This window comes from Coloeus monedula (assembly GCF_965178545.1).
Source record: "Coloeus monedula genome assembly, chromosome: 2".
NCBI classification, from domain to species: domain Eukaryota; kingdom Metazoa; phylum Chordata; class Aves; order Passeriformes; family Corvidae; genus Coloeus; species Coloeus monedula.
The window spans coordinates 98,785,409-98,792,266 of NC_138782.1; the positions used below are offsets into that span (position 1 = coordinate 98,785,409).

General features: G+C 38.4%; 1 protein-coding gene across 1 annotated transcript in view; it reads right to left on the bottom strand.

The window, feature by feature from the left end:
- The window catches only part of MYOM2 (myomesin 2), a 76,718-nt gene extending 73,507 nt beyond the window's left edge, over nucleotides 1–3,211 (bottom strand). Inside the window, exon 1 of the mRNA XM_082303316.1 lies at nucleotides 3,057–3,211. The gene's annotated coding sequence lies outside the window, so the exon portion shown is untranslated. The remainder of the gene's footprint in view (nucleotides 1–3,056) is intronic.
- Between the last annotated feature and the right edge of the window lie 3,647 nt (nucleotides 3,212–6,858).

A 6,858-nucleotide genomic window follows, 5' to 3' on the forward strand; every position in this document is an offset into this window, starting at 1 on the left:
CTTTGTAGCACATATATAACAAGCATGTATACAACAGTTTTTACTTGACCATGAGTAAAGGGCCGAGTTCCCAGGTCAGGATATGCACAGTTTCGTGACACAGTAATACTGATCTGAATAGAAAACCATAATCTAGGACCACGTGACAAGGGGCCACATTCTTGAGCAGAGAAGCCACTGGTCTGATATAAACATTGTTAGTCTGATAAGTGAGTTAATTTAAGATTTAAAGGACAAGCAGTAAATTCTAGCATGATCATTTGCATTGCCTCAGAGAGCAGGCACACAACCAACTAAATTGATGGATGTCTTGACAAATGCCATGGGAAGAAGAACATGGCTGCACTCACCATAGATAGACAACTTGCATTTCCAGATTCAGAAGGCTCATGTCATGAGCAATGCACTGTACAGCATGTATTTTCTCGGCCTGACCTGCCAGTGCTATACCATGCAACATGCACTTTCTGTGCTCATCTCTGTTCCTGGCCATCTGGAGAAGTGCCAAAATTATTCATGAATTCTTGCCTGTCCTCACAGAGCCAGAGATTTCTTCAACCATTTGCACTGATTGGAGGGCTTGTCCTGTTTTTCCCACAACTTAGACATTTTTTCCTCTACTTGTCTCTTGTTCTGCTAGCTGCTCCTCACATTTTTCAAAGTTAAGTGTTTTCAGGAAGCTGCTAACTTATACTTCTATGGTGCATAAAAGCCCCCAATACTTAACTGATAAAATAGATTTAAATCCATATCACCTACATACCACAATGAAAGATAGGAAAAAAAAAAGGAAAAAAACCTCACCTTTTATTCATTGACCAGTATAAAAAATTACAACATTGACTCAAAAAATATGTGATCCTTTCTAGATGGTTATATCCATGCTGTACAGAATGTGGACTTAATAACATATTAGCATTTTCCCCCAGAAAGTGACTTTGGTGGAAATCTTGTAAAGCCGTCATAAATTATTATGCAGCTCATAGACACTGCAGTCTAAACAGAATGGGATGTAGAGGATCTGTTTAAATCTTCTCCATTTTAATAATAAACTAGTTTGGTAAAAAACTGATTTGAAAAAATTTCTAATATGTCTCTCCATTCTCTTATCTCTGTACACATGTGTATATTTAGATCTTACACAGAAATGTATGCTTTGTCCATGAAAAAGGATGAACTTTAAAATCTACTCAAATATAATGTCATTTTAAGATGTTTCAGTCCTTCTCATTGAAAATCTTGTTCAGTCTGCATAAGAATTCAATTTTAGCTTTTTTGACAATAGAACACAAATGCTCATCTTTTTAAAAAAAAAAATCATATGGAATTCTCATTTGCTTACTCTGCTGAATTCCAGACAGCATTCAGCAAGCATGAAGACTTCTTGTGTCTTGTTGTCTTTAGCTACCTTGTAGCTGGTCTTATGTTTTACTGATCACACTCCTTTTTGTGGGAATAGTATTTTCCTCATTTCTCCAACTGGTTTTAAACAGATTTGAATAATCTCCAGAAAAGCATGCATTACTTTGGTTATTAAACATAAAGATGGAGTTCTCTCCTCTATTTCTACTTATCTGAATATCCAGCAAAGCAACGTTTTCAAGCAGCTGACAGTACCAGCCATCACAGTTGTGTCTACCATTTTTACTAATTTCATATGTTTTGAATGAGTAGGCTTTCAACTTCTCTCAACATCAAATGATACTCTTTTCAATGACATACAGATAGATTCAGCAATTTAATGCAATCATTTGGCTACAGCACATCTATGATTAGTTAGAATGAACACCTTGACTTTGTAATAGTCCCTGAATGGCTTCCCTCACCCTCTAGCCAGATCAGTTAGTGTGGAGGTAATTTGAAATGTGTCATGGGTGGTCACAGCCATTTCCACAACCCTTGATGAGGAGCTTTGCTTGGTGGAGGTAAGGAGCAGGCAGTCATGGGTACCCTTCCCTCCAGCAAAGTAATTGTCGTGGAGGGGAGCACCAGTTCCTGCATTTTAATAAGTCTAAAAAAGAATGCAATTTTGGATTTTCTGTGACTCTCATGAAGGAAAGGAGTGGAAGCTTCCAAACTGACTTTCTTTCCATATCTCTAATAGAAGCTGAACAGTATATATCCCAGAAAGGGTACTAATGTGGATGTTACCTTATGAATTCATGATCATACAAGACTGGGAATTAAACAAGGCTAAATTTGTCCGCAGTGACTTGAAACCCTGCCACCCTAACATTCCAAATGCACAGAGTTCCAACGTGTTCTGATAAAGTTTGAAGATTTCCCTTCACTTGGCAAGTGTATTATATCCCTTCAACTGGACATCTAAGAATGTTGGACAGTGAGATGATAAAAATCATTTCCCATCATCCCAATGTTCATTTTCCTTCATTATGGTACTTATACTGGCTCATAAGCATTATCAACACACAGGCATAATTTTAAGAGCATGAACTTGATTTCCCAAGGCTCTATCAGCGGTATTTAGATGGAATTTTCACGTGGCACAGAACACATCACATAGCTTAGAGCAATACGGACACCAGAAACTTCTTCTGGAAACATGTACTTGAAAGCATGGCAGACACAAAACAAAAGTAGATTCTCTTTTTTTTTGGCCTAGCTACATCCCATTCTTCATCAGACCAAATCTTTTTCCAGCTACTATAGGATTTTATGCTTAATTATTTAGACACAGACTTCAGAGGAATCATATAGTATAAGCACAAAAGAAAGTGGCATTGCCACCATTTGTGCAATTGGAAAAAAATATATATGAGTAGAGCTATGGATTTCTGTAATGTAGTTCTTAATATGCAGAAAGAGACAGAGGGAATGTAATACACAATAAAATCAAGGTGACTGTGCACAGGACAAAGACAAAAGGTCTTAGTTACTTTTTTGTTTTTCTTTTCATTAATCAATTTGAGTCCTGCTTATTGCTTGTTTTCCCTGAGGAAAGTAAATATTTTTTTTACAAGAAAGCACCCAACCCCCTCCTACAAGCACTCTCATTTGCTCTGTACAAGAAAAATATGGATGGAAAATGGACTTACCAAGGGATATAGAAAAACTGCAAAGCAGAGAGGAAGACCAGCCTTTCCCAGCTTATCAAACACTGCCTGAAGAAAACAAATAATTCCCCTCTCTAAAGGCTACTGCCCCTTCACTCCTATTTAAGAGCAGATGCAGTGCTATATTTAGAACTAACCAAGTGATTCTCCCAAAACTGGGGTCAGCCTAACATGCAATAAGGGAGAGATATAAAGGTAAAAGAAAAGCACTAGCCTATATGCAGTTTAATATTGCATTTTAAAAAAAGATAACCTCATTCCTTAAAGAAGCAGTTGTTTATGTTAAAAGTGGGGTTTCTTTTCCCACCAACAGCAAGCACATTGGAAGCAATTAAATGTCAGAAAACAGTTTAAATTTTTTATTTAGAGTTTGAAGTTTTAAAATAATCAGTAACTTAGAAGACAAGTGAGGAGACGTAAACTCCAGAATATTATTAGTAGAGACATGAGACCCCGTTGGTGCTTCAGGCTGTAAAATGAGCCTCCCCACTGCTTCCTTAAGAGCTCTCTGGCTTTGAGAACGTCTGCAACATATGAAGGCATACCAGTTGTACAAAACCCCTCTTATTTCCATCTCTACTACACCACCGGTCAAACTGAGAGAGATTTTACTATGTCTCATAGGTAAAGTAGGAAGAATTTAATATGCACAGAGGCATAAACATGCAAAGCCAAAGCAGTCAGCTCTGTGAGACCTTGATGGACCCTGGTGGTTCCTGATTATTACTAACTAAAATCGATGTTTGCTGCATGTAGGGCTCCTGGGTTTCGTTCCAGAAGCTACAAGGCTTCTGGACCAAAAACCACTGCAGTGGCTCTAACATGTCCAGATGTCATGGGGTAGCAGCACGGGCTCTGCAGAGCTGGTAGGCTTGGGATCAGTCACTCTGCCCCATTCGGGTGGTAGACAAACCCACAGGGCTTGTACCTGTATGGGGGAAGGAAGGAAGGATAAGACCTCTGACAAGGCTTTGTGACAAGCATGAATAATTAATCACATTCGTCTTACTTTGTCTGGAAATAGGACAACATGCCTGGGAAAACCTGGCTATATGGCAGACCTAATCACTTGTCATGACTTAGCCCATAATGACTCAAATAATCAGTGAGTCAGCAACATACAAAAGGTAGGTAATTCACTGATCTTAAAACAATTTGAAAATAACAAAATCTGTTTTCAATTTACTTTTATAGAAATCCGGTCATTGCCAAAGTCACTCAGTGACAATCTCTTCCATTGCTTGGTATGTGACACTGATACATGAACAATGTTCTTTTTAAGTCTCGTATTCTTCTTATATATGGGAAGCAGAGAAAGACGTGGAAAAGCCTTTAAATAACTGATTCTTATCCCATCTGCAGTGTTCATCCAAGTTTCCTAAATAGCTCTGGTAAGGATCTTTCCTACTTTTGTATCATCTAGGGCTACCATTTGCTTGAAACAGACTTCTCCCTTCCTCCCATTGATCTTGAATTATAACTCAGTCTGACAGAATTAGATCTACAGAGACAGACACAGTAGAATGAGTTCATATGCCCTGAATGTAGATGTTGCTTCAGAAGCAGCTGTCAAAGTAATTAGCATGTAATAATCCAGAGCAAACCTACTTTACTTACCCTGTGCCATCTCTTCTCTCCTACTGAATTATCCTGTGGGAGGGAAAAGGTCATTTTTCAGGAAAACCTTAAAGTTCTCACTACACTCTGCTTTTCATTTCTTGTTATATATTTATTATCTCTACAGAAATGGAGGCATTTATAGCCTGCTGTCTGCCTTTACACTTGAGCACTCTTCTATTTTGAGTTTTCTTCAGGGTGTGGCTGAATGACAAAAATATGGAAGTGCATCCTAAGGACTGTGGGAAAAATGCCAAAGGCAAGACCAAGCCATTTAGGGGGGCCAGTCCCAGGCTTTGTCCAAGAAAGGCAATAAATAAATTCTTCCCTTCATAGATACTACAAAATAGGATAGAAGGGAAAACTGCAATATTGTGTTATTCACTGGTGGTGGAATTTAGACAGCAGAGCACCAAAAATTATCCAGCATTTTAACTATTAAATAATTTACAATATATTCCTACTTCCTCCCTAACACAGAAGGTGCCTTCTCCTGATCCCTCCACTTCCAAAATAGAAGATCTTCCCTAAGAACTTTTCTAAAGCAGAGATTTAACAAGGTATCAAAAGGATTATTCAAGCACTTAAAACTAAGCATGTGCTAAAATCCTTTTGTGAATTTGGTATTTTAGAATTACTTCTGTATCTTATGCCAGTCTCTTGATGTGAGTTGCTTAATAGATAGAGGCCTTAGTAATGGCTCAACTACTCCAGCAAAGGGGAGGACAAAGAACTGAAACAAAGCTCAGGAAAAAGATGTGCTAGCTTTGTAGCCATTGGATTAAACATCAAAACAGTAATGAAATGGAATGCACTGGTGTTAGAAGAAGTATGGTTTTAGCCTATAAGGGCACCTTAATAGCGGCCTTGTGCTTTTATCTTTCTCCAGTTACAAGAAAACCTAATGCATCTTTGTATGGCAGCTTCTGAAGCCCAGCTTTGTTAATATGTTAACTCATGGTTTCTTCAAATGCTTGTTGCATATTTACAGCTTCATATAAATTAAAATGCTGGTAACTAGCAATGAGCTTCCTCATCTCTGCAGCAGTCCTAATCATTCATACAGCCCTATGGTGAAGTTTCTAAAGCCATGCTAGAACGATGGATACTGTGCACTAGTGATCTTAGAACAGCCTCTCTTCACAGTTACCCAGGTCCCAGCATCTCCCTTGGCATTACAAATGAATGACAAAACAGTGCATGCAAATTCAACCACATTAAAAATAAATTATGTTCTTTCCTCAGTTAGTGCCTTTGGTCAGAAGTTCAGGATTGCCAGGTATGGGCTCCATCTATGAACCAATAGAATATGTCTCATTCAGAAGAGAATACCACCACCTGAAGGACTGAATTCAAAACAGCTTCCGAGGGAGTGCACCTGCCCATGAAGATTAGGTAGGAAGAGAGTAGTAACAGATGCACTTGACTGCTGACAGCACTGTAAATGTGCAGCTGAGCACAAATCCCCAAGGGAAATACACCTTACTGCCTCTTTCAGGTGGGGAAAGAACAAACCCATACTGACTTCTAAGAAGCCTATGCACTTCTCTCTCTACCTCCTCTTTTCTGCTTCTTTTCTTTTTTTTTTTCTTGATGCATTTACTCTTCTTCTACTAGAACTTCCTAACTTTCTTGTTCAATGCCCAACTTGCAAGTAATTTAAGGTTGGCTACATGCAGCTGAAAACTGCCAAAAGCTAAAACTACCCTTCCCAGAAATGAGACCAGTCTGTGTGGAGATGAGACCAGTCAAGTAATTTGGAGGAGGAGGAAAATACACTTCCAACTAAGGGAAGGCTGAACAAGTCCCAGGAGAGAGGACAATTGCAGCTGACAGAAAACAAAACAAAACAAAACAAAACAACAACAACAAACCCTCCCCCATTTGCTGGAAGATATTTTAAACAGCCAGACAAGGATTTTCAATCAGCAATTTTTCAGAGGTAGACTGAACTGCATCCAGAACATCAAACAATTTTAGCATAAGACCTTGAACAAGCATTAAAATACCTGAGCATAGAAAATGTTGGAATTTTTTTCCTGCAACAGAAGATAAAGTGAATCTCTTAGTAAGCATCCTCATTTGTATCTAAGAAGACAAACACACCACTGAGTTACAATTCACTGAGTTACAGCAAGTCAATTATTTTTTAAGATATCTAAACAGT